Source organism: Mesoplodon densirostris, chromosome 8, assembly GCF_025265405.1.
Source record: "Mesoplodon densirostris isolate mMesDen1 chromosome 8, mMesDen1 primary haplotype, whole genome shotgun sequence".
NCBI lineage: Eukaryota > Metazoa > Chordata > Mammalia > Artiodactyla > Ziphiidae > Mesoplodon > Mesoplodon densirostris.
In genome coordinates, this window is record NC_082668.1 from 107,950,173 (window position 1) to 107,965,343 (window position 15,171).

Below are 15,171 nucleotides of genomic sequence, written 5' to 3' on the forward strand. Positions count from 1 at the left end.
GGTTTGACATTTGAACATCAATTAATATAACTCAGTAAAATAACAGACTGAAAAATAAAAACCATATAATTGTCTCAAAAAAAAAATGGAAACGAATAGTACCTTTCTCATGATATTGTTAAGTGGATTCATTTTATTAAATTTTAAAGCATTTAAATACTGCCTGTCACAAAAAGTTATAGAAATAAATCACATTTAAGCTAAGTATATTAATTACAATTTTTCTATAGAATTCACTTAAATAAAATTCTTAATATTCTTATTGCAAAGGAAAACTGTATAATTTTTAATTGTAAGTACTAATTTGAGTTATTTATTTTTCCATGAGCGTGTATTGTCAGGAAATACATTTAAGCATTAATTGCTGTTTTGCTATGCAGATCCAAACTTATGTTAAACTATAGACTGAACGTTAATCAAACAGGCAAAAAGTGCTCTTGACTTTTTGAGTTCTTTTTATAAATAATAAAAATAAATTTATTCATAAATAATAAAAAATAAACATTTTCTTTATTTTATATTTAAATTTAAAATTTTATATTTATATTTAATATTTCTTTTATTTACTAAAAATAATTTATTTGCTTAGAAATAATATAGGCTTGATAAATGTATTCTCACTAAAAAATGATTAGCCATAATTATCTTTATATCTTCACCACCTAACACAGGTTTTAGTAGTACTAGAGATATCCTGAGTTAGCTAGTAAATTAGTTTGATCAAATAAATGAGTCTAAGGTACCTGTAGAATATCTTGAGGCAAGTTTGCACAATTATCAACTTTATTCTCATCTTTAATTTTGTGCATTTGTATTACTAATCTTTTCCATCTCTAACCACTGAACTCTAGTGGATTTTAAAGCAAAATGCAAAACTGAGGAAAAAAACAATTTATAGAATAAAAAAACAAACAAAAAAATGACCCCAAGTGATAAACTGTATTACCAGCTCTATGATAATAAATAGACATATTTAGTAAATGGAATGAAATGAAATCCCAAGGTGCTGAATAAACATGTGAATGAATAAATGTTCAATGCCCAAAGTTTAATTGCCTCCATCTGTGTATATGAAGTTCATGTTCTCTCATCAGAGGTATATTAATGCCAGGCTCCATTCTTATCAATACCCATCTTTGGAGCACCTACCACTGTGCATGGTAGTGATCTCTGGGAGGGGCTCCAAAGCAAAAACAGCACTGTGTAGTGTCCCAGTCTTCCTGTGGTCACCATCACATTCCATAGTGTTGTTGAAGAGATGGACTCTGCTTGTAATATAATTTGAAATTTTGGCACACAGTGATTTAAAATATAACTGCATGGCTGAGTTTAGCCATAGATTTTAAACAGGTTACCATGCTGTTTTTAATTGGTGAACCCCCTCCTCCCAGTTCTTTTCTACCTGCTTACTCAGCACTAGCAATGAAACTAAGATAAAAGTTGGGAAAGGGAATTAAGGCAGGCTTGAGAGATCCTTTAATTATTTGATTAATCGAAGGAAATGGATTTAAGTGACTTTCTGCCTGACTAGGAACTAGAGAAGGGAGGAAGAGAGCTATCCTCCTTGTGCAGCCAAGGACCCTGTTACAGATTGAACTGTGTGCCCTGCAAATCCATATATTGAAGTCCTAACTCCAATGTGACTATATTTAAAGATAAGGCATTGAGAGAGCTAATTAAGGTTAAATGAGGTCATATGGGTGGGGTCAGATCTGATGGGATTGGTGTCCTTATAAGAAGAGGAAGAGACACCAGAGATAGATGTCTCTCCACTCATGCACAGAGGAAAGGCCATGTTAAGACATCCCAAAGGTGGCCGTCTGCAATTCAGGAAGGTATTTGCAGAAACAACCCTGACGGCACCTTGATGTTGAACTTCCAGCTTCCAGAATTGTAATAAATACATTTCTGTTGTTTAAGCCACCAACTCCGTGGTATTCTCAGCCTGAGTTGATGAATACAGTTCCCAAGAAGAGAGGTTAGAAGTGATCCCAGGCACAACTCTTTAGAATGGCCAAACGCCAATCCAGGAGAGATTAGATGTGAGGCTTGTCTCCTCTTGCATGGACGGTGGGGAGGTGGGGTGGGGTGCGGTTGTGAATCTAACCCCTGACAGAAGTTGTACCTTCTATATTACGTTGTGAATGGTTCCAGCAGGAGACTGTAAAACTTCTCCAGGATATTAACCAATCTAAAACAGACTTCCTAGTCGGCTAATCCCATGGGTTCAGTTAGAGTATATTCTAGTGGTTTGTTTGCTAAGTCTCAAAGGTTGCCAAAGGCCATGTCAGATTAAGATATTTGGGAGGTTAGATCTTTACTAGGGCATCTATAAATTTATATTCTTTTCTTCCTTCCCATTCTTCTTCTTTTTCTTCTTCTTTTTCTAGTGAACCCATTTATATAACTGGAATATAAATTTACTTGCTTGTAGAAAGAGAGCTATCTTGGTTCAGTTCTGTGTCCATCCATCTTTATATTTTAGAGGCCTCTAGAGTTCCTTTAAACTGAGGTTTAGACTGAATATGCCAAGTTTTCAAGAAATAATGAGGCCTTCATCAGGAAATGCAGATAAAATAAAATTGGAAAAAACTGGGCCAAGGTTTTTCTGGGGAAGTTTTGAACAGGAGAGTTACACTGCATATTTCTAATATAAAGAAAGCATGGTATCATGGAGAAATCCAGGCAAGGAAAAGGGCAAGAAGTGTAGAAAGAAAACTAGTTATTGAAGAGGGTTACCTGAAGTACTAGAGTTATCCTGAAAGTTATTACTTTAATTTAGAGTGATATGGTTTATATATAGAGATAACCAATCTAGTCATTAACTTGACCTCACTGTCTGATGTGTGACAAAAGCTCCTCGAGATACAAAAATGGAATTTAATATGGCATATCAGAATGTATGTTTCAGACCCACTTGGTTTTAAATCTTTCTTCTGATCTATTAGGGACTTATGGGAACCTAAAGCCCTATCTGTCATCTGTGTCTTGCAGTATGGAAAGAAGCATTTTCTCCAATTGTCATGAATCTGCAGACAGTTGTTCTTTGAGAGGTTATGGTTGTTCCATCTCACAGTTTCAATAAATTGAGACAAGTTATAACTAGAATATGATAGAGAATTCTATTGAGAGCTGGCAAAGAAACTACAAAAAGAATGCATTTATTTATCCTACTTTTAATGTGTTCAAAAGTAGCTGGAAGAGGGCAAGGTTTCTGTTGTTGTTCAGACAGTGGCAAGTGAAGGCAGCAAAGCAGTCACAGGAATTAGTCGAGAAGCAGAGTTTGTGATGAGGAATCAAGTATTGATTTTAATCCATAAGAGTAGGTATTTTGGAATCAGTAACTGTGGCTGCCTCAGGGAATCAGGTTGGAAGAAGCACAGTGGGTGTTCTGAAAACGCCATGACTTAGCCACAAGGAAACCAAATCCAAATAACTGGATGCTGGTCACCTGAGAATGTTTTGAGTTTCAGATGTCACATAGACAGTAGTATCAATGGCTGGACTACCAGGAAAAAGAATTAGAAGCCATGACAGTAAGAAAAAATCAGCTTTTCTTGCATCAAATTAGTAGTAATAACTAAAGAAGAGAAATCTTAGGAAGATGGTGTATCAAACTGATAAAGATGAAAATACCATGGGTGGACCTAGAGTGTATCATACTAAGCAAAGTAAGTTAGAAAGAGAAAGACACATACCTTATATGTGGAATCTAAAATATGACACAGATGAACTTATCTATGAAAAAGAAACAGACTCATAGACATAGAGAACAGACTGGTGGTTGACATGGTGTGGGAGAGGGTTGGGAACGGTTGGAGTGAGAGGTTGAGGTCAGCAGATGCAAACTGTTATATAGAGAATGGATAAACAACAAGGTTCTACTGTACAGCAAGGGAACTATATTCAATATCCTATGATAAACCATAATGGAAAAGAATATGAAAAAAGAACATATATATATGTACAACTGAGTCACTCTTCTGTACAGCAGAAATTAACACAACATTGTAAATCAACTATACTTCAATAAAATTTTAAAAAAGATGATAATGTCAAGCTGAAAAATCACAAACTCAAAGTACAAAACTATTGTGAAAGCACCTGTGTAACTGAAATAATTGGTGATTATATCCTAAGAACTGCAATCAAAATGAAAGCAAATATTGAGTTCCTTTCACATCTTTAATCTTGAAATATTAATGACTTAATCTGCACTCATTTTTATCCAAGAGACCCACTGTCTTTTGTGCCCTCTATACAGTTCACAAACTCAGAGTTGTGGTCAGACATGGACATCTATTTTTGTTTAAATGAACCATCCTCAACCTCCAAGTGTGAATAAAATATGTACTGTACCCATTCCTTATTGTTTAAGTGTGACATGTCCTTTTTTCTCACAGTCTAGATAAATAATTATAACTGATTTCTTCCTGAAGTTTCTAAGGGTATTAAAATATTACTTATAGATGTATTATAGGTATTTTATATATACTAAATAAATAGTTTCCAATAAGACAAATATTTAGGAGCTCAGCTAACCAGGACTTTAATGACCCTTCACATGTGTTGACTTCACAGGAGTCTGTATATACCAATCTCATCTTCAAAGCTGTGCTCTAGTCCTGAGCACTTCATAAAGAATTTTGTTGCTATTAAGGCCAGCAAACAGCTGTTTATTTTTTTCCAAAATATCACTGCCCTTAGGATAAATTCTACAGTCAAAAATTTGCTTTCTCACTCTAGAATGGCCAAGTGAGAAGTTCAGCAAACCCTCCTCCCAGTGAAACAAGCCTTTGATTGGTAAAAATTACAGTACAAATTAAAAGTATCTGAAAGTTTTCCTCGGAACACATAGAAAATGAAGAAATGTTTAATCAAGAAAATCTACCAAATATTTGTAAGAACAGTAAGAATGTGTGTGTCAGGTGTGTGTGTATGACTTAAGCCATGATCTGCTCTGGTACCGACCACCATTCCCAACTCAGTGTGAAGGAAGCTCTACTCCAGGTGACTATGGCCATGGGGACCCTCTTCTCCCAGCACCTAGTCTAAAGCCATGGTTTTTCTCCAGGAGGTGTATGCAGCCAGAATCTCTCATCCTCCTCAGCAATATACTGCAATACAACAAGTCCCCTACATGCGAAAAAGTTCCATACTGAGAGCACGTTCGTAAGTCCAGCAAAGTTAGCCTGGGTACCCAACTAACACAATCAGCTAAATAATATTGTATTGTAATAGGTTTAGGATACTTTTCACACAAATAATACATGAATGACAAACAAACACAAAAAATAAAGAAAACATTTTTAACCTTACAGTACAGTACCTTGAAAAGTACAGTAGTACCAGCTACATCACCACTGCTTTTACGCTTGCTGGGCTTGAAATAAAGATACTGTACTACTGTACACTACACAGTCCTGTACAGTAAAATACACAAAAGCACAACCACGTGTAGAGGATGCACGTACGTGACAATTTATGCCAAACACATGAACTAACTTACGTGATTGGACATGTGAATGCACATTTGCATCTTTGAAAGTTCACAACTTGAAGGTTCGTATGTGAGGGACTTACTGTAGTTCTAGTCCAGGTAGGTGGGGCCAAAAGGATCTGAGTTTCCTCACGCACCAAACACCCATTCATGAGGCAAAAACTATAACCCAGGTACAGCAGGTTGAGAATACTGGGAATTCATTCACTTTGTCCCAGCTTGCTTGTACTTTGTAGTTCCATGATGACAGGACCAAACCAAGAAGAGCAGGGGCTACCATCACCATGCAACACCCCACCCATAGAGTAGCATGCACATCTGGGAAAAACAGACCGTTTTCCCCAGCTCCAGGCCCAGTGCAATGGCATAGATATTCTGCCCTGGGATGCGACATACTGGAAGAACAAAAATTTCTGCAGCCTTCCCTAAGGGGGCTGACTTTATTTGGAATAGAGCTTGCAAAGTTTATGCCTAAGGAACATCTTGGTGGTAAGCAAAGAAGAGAAGGTTAGTAGCTCCATGATAGTATTAGCAACAAGCAAGATATAAAAAACTGGCTCAAAGTTATGCAAAGAGATCTAGGAAAAGAGACAGCTAAGAAGTCCCCTCCTGAGACTGAGAAAGTCTTAGAGATAGGCAACACCTTGCTCATGCAAAATGGCCACTTTAATTAGGATTAGATTGTGGAGCAATTTGCTCCCAGGGGGTTGTCAAAATCAGTAGAACAATCAGCCAACAAAGAGTGGAGAGGAATAGCTGGGTGTGATATCAAAAGAGGCAGACCAGCTAAAAGCTTAACTGGGAGTTCAGAGAGAGACCATGAGAGAGCTTGACTAAGACCACACTCATCCCTGATGGTCAGAGGACTATGCACAAGCCCATCAGAAGCCACGCACTGTGGGGGAAATAGGCTTCATGGATCTGCTGCAGCCAAGTTCCTAAACAAAACAATAACAACAGGCCCTTGGGGATGGGGGTGAGGGCTGGGAAGTGGTATCCAGAGTAGCTACAATCCATTATCTAAAATGTCCAGTTTTCAACAAAAATAAAGAGACATGCAAATAATAAGAAAGTGTGATACATATACAGGAAAAAAATACATGCAATAGAAACTTCCTTTGAGGGTGTCAAATGTAGGACTTAGCAAAAATGTAGGACTTAGCAAAGACATGAAAGCAACTTTTAGAACTATATTCAAAGAATTAAAGGAAGCTGTGTTTGAGGAATTAAATGAAGGTGATGACAATGTCTCATAAAAAGGATAATAGCAACAGAGATAGAAATCACAAAGGGAACCAAGTGGAAATTCTTCAGTTGAAAAGTATAATAACCAAAATAGAAAATTCATTAGGAGGGCTCAACAGCAGATTTGAGATAGAAGAAGACAGAGCCTGCAAATTTGAAGTCAGGTCAAGAATAGGCAATCTGAGAGAAAAGCAAATGAAGAAAAATGAACAGAGCCTCAGAGAATGTGAAAACCACCAGTGCACCCACATGTGCATAATGTGGGTACAGAAAGAGAGGAGAGAGGCAAAGAAGTCAAAAACATATTTGAAGATGTAATGGCTGAAAAGTTCTGACATTTTACAAAAATAACCAATCTTCACATCCAAGGAGATCTATGAATGCCAAAGAGATCTACACCTAGACACATTATAGTTAACACATTGAAGGACAAAGCCTTGAAAGTAGCAAGATTAAAATCACTCATCATGTATATAGTAACCTTGATAAGACTAACAGCTGACATCTCATCATAATTATATTCTTTTTCCCATATAAAATGGGGATAAGTAATTCTAATAATAAATTATTTATTTGAAATTATAAGGCAATGGCACATAAAGGTATACTTCTAGATGACAAAGTACAAAGTTGCTTGATAACAACTCCCTCAGTGCTTTTTTTACCTTCATTAAATGACACACACATATAATTTTAATACATAAGCCACAGGTCTTAATTTAGTCTCTTTTAGTCTTGAATTCATGTAGAAAACAGAATATGGTAGCAAAAATATTTATAACACAGGTTTGCATATGGTGAGTGCTGAGTATTATATGAATTAGTATAGACTATATTATTTTACTTACCTCATGGAAGACCTTGCACACAAAACTGAATTTCATGGCTACCAAGGTGCTATTGAAATAATGGAATAATAATTTAAAATTTATAAATTTATGGATGTGAAATTTAATGAGAAAGTAGTCCCTCATTTGATGAGAGATTTCAACAGTTGTTTTTATTCTGTCCTTTCTTTTTTTATTGGAGTATAATTGCATTACAATGTTGTGTTAGTTTCTGCTGTACAATGAAGTGAATCAGCTATATGTATACATGTATCCTCTCCCTCTTAGACCTCTCCCACCCACCCCATCCCACCCATCTAGGTCATCACAGAGCACTGAGCTGTGCTCCCTGTGCTATACAGCAGGTTCCCACTTGCTATCTATTTTACACAGGGTAGTGTATATATGTCAGACCTAATCTCCCAATTTGTCTCACCCTCCCCTTCCCCCACTGTGTCCACATGTCCATTCTCTACATCTACATCTCTATTCCTGTCCTGGGACTAGGTTCATCTGTACCATTTTTCCAGACTCCACATACCCATGTTAATACACAATATTTGTTTTTCTCTTTTTGGATAACTTCACTCTGTATGACAGACTCTAGGTCCATCCACATCTCTACAAATGACCCGATTTTGTTCCTTTTTCTGGCTGAGTAATATTCTATTGTATATATGTACCACATCTTCTTTATCCATTCATCTGTTGATGGACACTTAGGTTGTTTCCATGTCCTGACTATTGTAAATAGTGCTGCAATGAACATTGGGCTACATGTGGTTTTTTGAATTATGGTTTTCTCAGGGTATATGCCCAGGAGTGGGATTTTTGGGTCATATGGTAGTTCTATTTTTAGTTTTTTAAGGAACCTACATCCTGTTCTCCATAGTGGCTGTATCAATTTACATTCCCACTAACAGGGCAAAAGGGTTCCCTTTTCTCCACACCTTTTCTAGCATTTATTGTTTGTAGATTTTTTGATGATGGCCATTCTGACTGGTGTGAGGTGATACCTAATTGTACTTTTTAAAAAATTAATTAATTAATTAATTAATTAATTAATTAATTTTTAGCTGTGTTGGGTCTTTGTTGCTGCGTGCAGGCTTTCTCTAGTTGTGGTGAGCAGGGGCTACTCTTCATTGCAGTGCACGGGCTTCTCATTACAGTGGCTGCACTTGTTGTGGAGCATAGGCTCTAGGCATGCAGGCTTCAGTAGTTGTGGAACATGGGCTCAGTAGTTGTGGCTCGCAAGTTCTAGAGCACAGCCTCAGTAGTTGTAGTGCACAGGTTTAATTGCTCCGGGACAGGTGGGATCTTCCTGGACCAGGGTTCAAACCTGTGTGCCCTACATTGGAAGGTGGATTCTTAACCACTGTGCCACCAGGGAAGTCCAAACTCATTGTACTTTTGATTTGCATTTCTCTAATAATTAGTGATATTGAGCTTTTCATGTGCATCTTGGCCATCTATCTGTATGTCTTCTTTGGAGAAATGTCTATTTAGGTCTTTGGCCCATTTTTTGATTGGTTTGTTTGTTTTTTTGATATTGAGCTGCATGAGTTGTTGGTATATTTTGGAGATTAATCCTTTGTCGATTGTTACATTTGTGAATATTTTCTCCCATTCTGAGGGTTGTCTGTTTGTCTTTTTTATAGTTTCCTTTGCTGTGCAAAAGCTTTTAAGTTTCATTAGGTTCCATTTGTTTATTTTTGTTTTTATTTCCATTACTCTAGGAGGTGGATCAAAAAAGATCTTGCTGTGATTTATGTCAAAGTGTGTTCTTCCTATGTTTTCCTCTAAGAGTTTTATAGTGTCTGGTCTTACACTTAGGTCTTTAATCTATTTTGAGTTTATTTTTTTGTATGGTGTTAGGGAGTGTTCTAATTTCATTCTTTTACATGTAGCTGTCCAGTTTTCCCAGCACCAATTACTGAAGGAACTCTCTTTTCTCCCTTGTATATTCTTGCCTCCTTTATGAAAAATAAGGTGACCATATGTGTGTGGGTTTATCTCTGGGCTTTCTATCCTGTTCCATTGATCTATATTTCTGTTTTTGTGCCTGTACCATACTGTCTTGATTACTGTAGCTTTTTACTATAGTCTGAAGTCAGGGAGACTGATTCCTGCAGCTCTGTTTTTCTTTCTCAAGATTGCTTTGGCTATTCAGGGTCTTTTGTTTTTCCATACAAATAGTAAAAACCTTTTGCTTTAATTCTGTGAAAACTGCCCTTGGTATTATGACAAGGATTGCATTCAATCTGTAGATTACTTTGGGTAGTATAGTCAGTTTCACAATATTGATCCTTCCCATCCAAGAACATGGTATATCTCTCCACCTCTTTGTGTTATTTTTGATTTGTTTCATCAGTGTTTTTTGTTTTTTTAACATCTTTATTGGAGTATAATTGCTTTATAATGGTGTGAGAGTTTCTGCTTTATAACAAAGTGAATCAGTTATATATAAACATATATCCCCACATCTCCTCCCTCTTGTGTCTCCCTCCCACCCTCCCTATCCCACCCTTCTAGGTGGTCACAAAGCACTGAGCTTATCTCCCTGTGCTATACAGCTGCTTCATCAGTGTTTTATAGTTTTCTGAGTACAGGTCTTTTTCTTCTATAGGTAGGTTTATTCTGAGGTATTTTATTCTTTTTGTTGCAATGGTAAATGAGATTGTTTCCTTAGTTTCTCTTTCTAGTCTTTCGTTGTTAGTGTATAGGAATGCAAGAGATTTCTGAGCATTAATTTTGTATCCTGCAACTTTACCAGACTTATTGATTAGCTCTAGTCATATTCTGGTGGCATCTTTAGGATTTTCTATGTATAGTGCCATGTCATCTGCAAAGAATGACAGTTTTACTTCTTTTCCAATTTGGATTCCTTTTATTTATTTTTCTTCTCTAATTGCCATGACTAGGACTTCCAAACTATGTTGAATAATAGTGGTGAGAGTGGACATCCTTATCTTCCTCCTGATCTTAGAGGAAATGCTTTCAGTTTTTATCATTGAGAATGATGCATGCTGTGGGTTTGTCATATATGGCCTTTATTATTTTGAGGTAGGTTCCTTCTATGCCCACTTTCTGTAGAGTTTTTTTTTTTTTATCAAAAATGGGTGTTGAAATTTGTCAAAAGCTTTTTCTGCATCTATTGAGGTGATCATATGGGCTTTTTTTCTTTAATTTGTTAATAGGTGCATCACATTTATTGATTTGCATATATTGAATTGCAAATATTGAAGAACACTTGATCATGGTGTGTATCATCCTTTTAATGTGTTGTTGGATTCTGTTTGCTAGTATTTTGTGGAGATTTCTGTGTCTGTGTTATCAGTGATATCAGTCTGTAATTTTCTTTTTTTGTGTGTGTGTGTGATATCTTTGTCTGGTTTTTGTACCAGGGTGATGGTGGCCTTATAGAACAAGTTTGGGAGTGTTCCTGTCTCTGCAATTTTTTGGAAGAGTTTGAGAAGGATAGCTGTTAGTTCTGCTCTAAATGTTTGATAGAATTTGCCTGTGAAGCCATCTGGTCCTGGACTTTTATTTTTTGGAAGATTTTAAATCAGAGTTTCAATTTCATTACTTGTGATTGGACTGTTCATATATTCTATTTCTTCCTGGTTCAGTATTGGAAATTTGTACCTTTCCAAGGATTTGTCCATTTCTTCCAGGTTGTCCATTTTATTGGCATATAGTTGTTTGTAGTAATCTCTCATGATCCTTTGTATTTCTGCAGTGTCAGTTGTTACTTCTCCTTTTTCATTTCTAATTTTATTGATTTGAGTCCTCTTCCTTTTTTTCTTTATGAGTCTGGCTAAAAGTTTATCCATTTTGTTTATCCTTTCAAAGAACAATCTTTTAGTTTTATTGATCTTTGCTATTGTTTTCTTTGTTTCTGTTTCATTTATTTATGTTCTGATCTTTATGATTTTTTTCTTTCTACTAACTTTATTTTGTTTGTTTGTTTTTATTCTTCTTTCTCTAGTCATTTTAGGTGTAAGGTTAGATTGTTTATTTGAGCTTTTTCTTGTTTCTTGAGGTGAGATTGAATTTCTATAAAGTTCCCTCTTAGAAACACTTTTTCTGCATGCCATAGGTTTTGGGTTGTAGTGTTTTCATTGTCATTTGTTTCTATGTAATTTTTTATTTCCTTTTTGATTTCTTCAGTGATCTCTTAGTTATTCAGCAGTGCACTGTTTAGCCTCCATGTGTTTGTGTTTTCTACTGGTTTTTTCCTGTGATTGATTTCTAATCTTATAGTGTTGCGCTCAGAAAAGATGCTTGATATGATTTCAATTTTCTTAAATTTTCCAAAACTTCATTTGTGGCCCATGATGTTACCTATCTTGGAGAATGTTCCCTGTTCAATTGAGAAGAAAGTGTATCCTTCCACTTTCAGGTGGAATGTCCTTTAAATATCATTTAAATCTATGTAGTCTAATGTGTCATTTAAGGCTTGTTTTTCCTTATTAATTTTCTGTGTGGGTGATCTGTCCTTTGGTGTAAGTGGGGTGTTAAGGTCTCCCACTATTACTGTGTTACTGTCAATTTCCCCTTTACAGCTGTTAGAATTTGCCTTATGTATTGAGGTGCTCCTATGTTGGGTGCATAAATATTTATAATTGTTATATCTTCTTCTTGGATTGATCCATTGATCATTATATAGTGTCCATCCTGATCCCTTGTAACTGTCTTTATTTATTTTTATTTATTTATTTATTGTTTTGCAGTACACGGGCCTCCCACTGCTGTGGCCTCTCCCATTGCAGAGTACAGGCTCCAGACATGCAGGCTCAGCGGCCATGGCTCACGGGCCCAGCCACTCCATGGCATGTGGGATCCTCCCGGACTGGGGCACGAACCTGTGTCCCCTGCATTGGCAGGTGGACTCTCAACCACTGCACCACCAGGGAAGCCCCTGTCTTTATTTTAAAGTCTATATTTTCTGATATGAGTATTGCAACTCCAGCTTTATTTTGATTTTCATTTGCATGGAATATCTTTTTCCATCGCTTCACTTTCAGTCTGTATGTGTCCCTAGGTCTGAAGTGGGTCTCTTGTAGATAGCATATATCCAGATCTTGTTTTTTAATCCATTGAGCCAGTTTGTGTCTTTTGGTTGGAACATTTAATCCATTTACATTCAAGGAATATTCCTATTACTATTTTCTTAATTGCTTTGGGTTTGTTTTGTGGGTCTTTTTTCCTTCAATTTAATTTTTGTTAGTTTGATTAATATGTGCCTGGGTGTGTTTCTCCTTGGGTTTATCCTGTATGGGACTCTCTGGGCTTCCTGGACTTGGGTGCCTATTTCTTTTCCCATTATAGTCAAAGTTTTCAACTATAAGCTTTTCAAATATTTCCTCAGACACTTTCTCTTTCTCTTCTTCTTCTGGGACCCCTATAATTTGAATGCTGGTATGTTTAATGTTGTCCCAGAGGTCTCTCAGACTGTCCTCAATTCTTTTCATTCTCTATTCTTTATTCTGCTCCTTGGAAGTTATTTCCACCATTCCATCCTCCAGCTCACTTATTTGTCCCTCTGCTTCAGTTATTCTGCTATTTATTCCTTTTACTGTATTTTTAATTTCAGTTATTTTGTTGTTCCTCACAGTTTGTTTATTAGTTCTTCTAGGTCCTTGTTAAACATTTCTTGTATTTTCTCTATCTGTGCTTCCATTCTATTTCTGAGATCTTGGATCATCTTTACTATCATTACTCTGAATTCTTTTTCAGGTAGGTGACTATTTCCTCTTCATTTATCTGGTCTTGTAGGTTTTTACCTTGCTCTTTGATCTGTCACATATTTTTTGTCGTCTCATTGTTTTTTTGATGGGGGGCTGTGTTCCTGTCTTACTGGTTGTTTGCCTGAGGCATCCAGCACTGGAATTTACAGGCAGTTGGGTAGAACCGGGTCTTGGTGCCAAGATGAGGACCTCCAGGAGACCTCACTCTAATTAATATTCCCTGAGGTCTGAGGTTCTTGGTCAGTCCAGCAGTTTGGACTTGGTGCTCCCACCACAGGAGCTCAGACCTGACCCCTGGCCTGGAAATCAAGATTCCACAAGCCACACAGCATGGCAGAAAAAAAAGGGGGGGGGGGCCAGAAAAGGCCTTGGCTTTTGGGGGCAGGGCTAGGCATGAGCGGGACTAAGGTGGGCAGGGCTTAGGAAGGGGGTGAGGCCTAGACTCAGTACCAGTGCAGCTGGAAGAGGTTCTGGGGCGGGTGGCAGGTGTGGGGCTTAGGCTCAGCATGGCCAGAGGTGGCATCAGAGGGCAGAGGTTTAGGCCTGGGACCCCATCAGATGGGGCAAATGTTTTCCCCATTCTCCTCTGAACTCCCAATACCCCGAATGTTTCTCCCCATCCCTGGTGATTTCCTTGCTGTGAGTGTGCCCCTCTGGGCTTGGGAAACCCTCCCCTCCCCCAACTTCCCCTCAGGGGTACCAGTCCTCTCCCACCTCCACTCTTCCTCCTCCCCTCCCTCCCCACCACATCCTACCTGGTCATGAGGGGTTCCTCCTATCCCCTTAGGTGTTCAAGTTCCCCCGCCAGTGCCTGGAGGTTACCGTAGTTGTGAGGAGATGCAAACTCCTCATCTTTCTACCCTGTCATCTTGACACCACTGCCCCCCTCTGAGATTTTGACAAAGTTTTGAAGCAAAAGTCACAACTTCATAATGGACTATATCTGAGGAGGTAACTGATCCATCCCACCTAAATTGAAATAGATGCTGTGAGTTTTGGAATCCCAAATTAGATACAGCCTTTTTCTGGCAATTCCAGGATCCCTGCACACATAGCCACTAATACAAAGCTATAAGCTCTATGCGTTCTGTCATATCCACAATTCCTATATGTAGGACTCCTATTCCCTCATTCTAAAATCTAAGTAGACATATATAAAGGATACAAACTATTAGGTATAAAATAAGCTACATAGTATACAACATGGGGAATATAGCATATTTTATAATAACTATAAATGGAGTATAAACTTTAAAAATTGTGAATCACTATATCATACACATGTAACATATAATACTATACATCAACTCTAGTTCAATAAAATAAATTAAATATAATATAAGTGGACATACAATGTTCGAAGTACATTTGAAGGAAATCATTAATGTGAAAAGGCTAAGATAAAAGGACACAAAACTTGTATCAGAGGGTAGAGATCAAATTGAGGGAGTATAAGAGTTTAAAATACATGACTCTGCAAGAGAGTTTTAGGGAGGTGAAACTATTCTCTATGGTACCATTGTGGATATCCGACATTATGCATTTGTCAGTACCCATTGCACTGCATGGCACAGAATGAAATCTCTGTCAAAACTTTAGCTGAACATGGCACTAAAAAGCAGAGACTTTCGTGAACATGCACAAGGAATAGTCTTTGTAAAAATAGTTAGAAAAAAAAGAAAGAAAATGGGCAGACTATGAGAAGAAATCGAGAGACTGAAGAATTGGGAATGACTCCAACATATGAATTTAAAGGGGAAGGAAATAGGAAATACACAGAGGAAATAATTAATATGTAGTTATAATAATTCCTAGTGGTTAAAATAACTCATATATAGATATAATAATA

The 15,171-nt window shown here is 37.1% G+C and overlaps 1 pseudogene; it reads right to left on the bottom strand.

Annotated features, from left to right (window-relative positions):
* The window catches only part of LOC132494773 (serpin B6-like), a 35,944-nt pseudogene extending 22,042 nt beyond the window's left edge, over positions 1–13,902 (bottom strand).
* Positions 13,903–15,171: the final 1,269 nt, after the last annotated feature.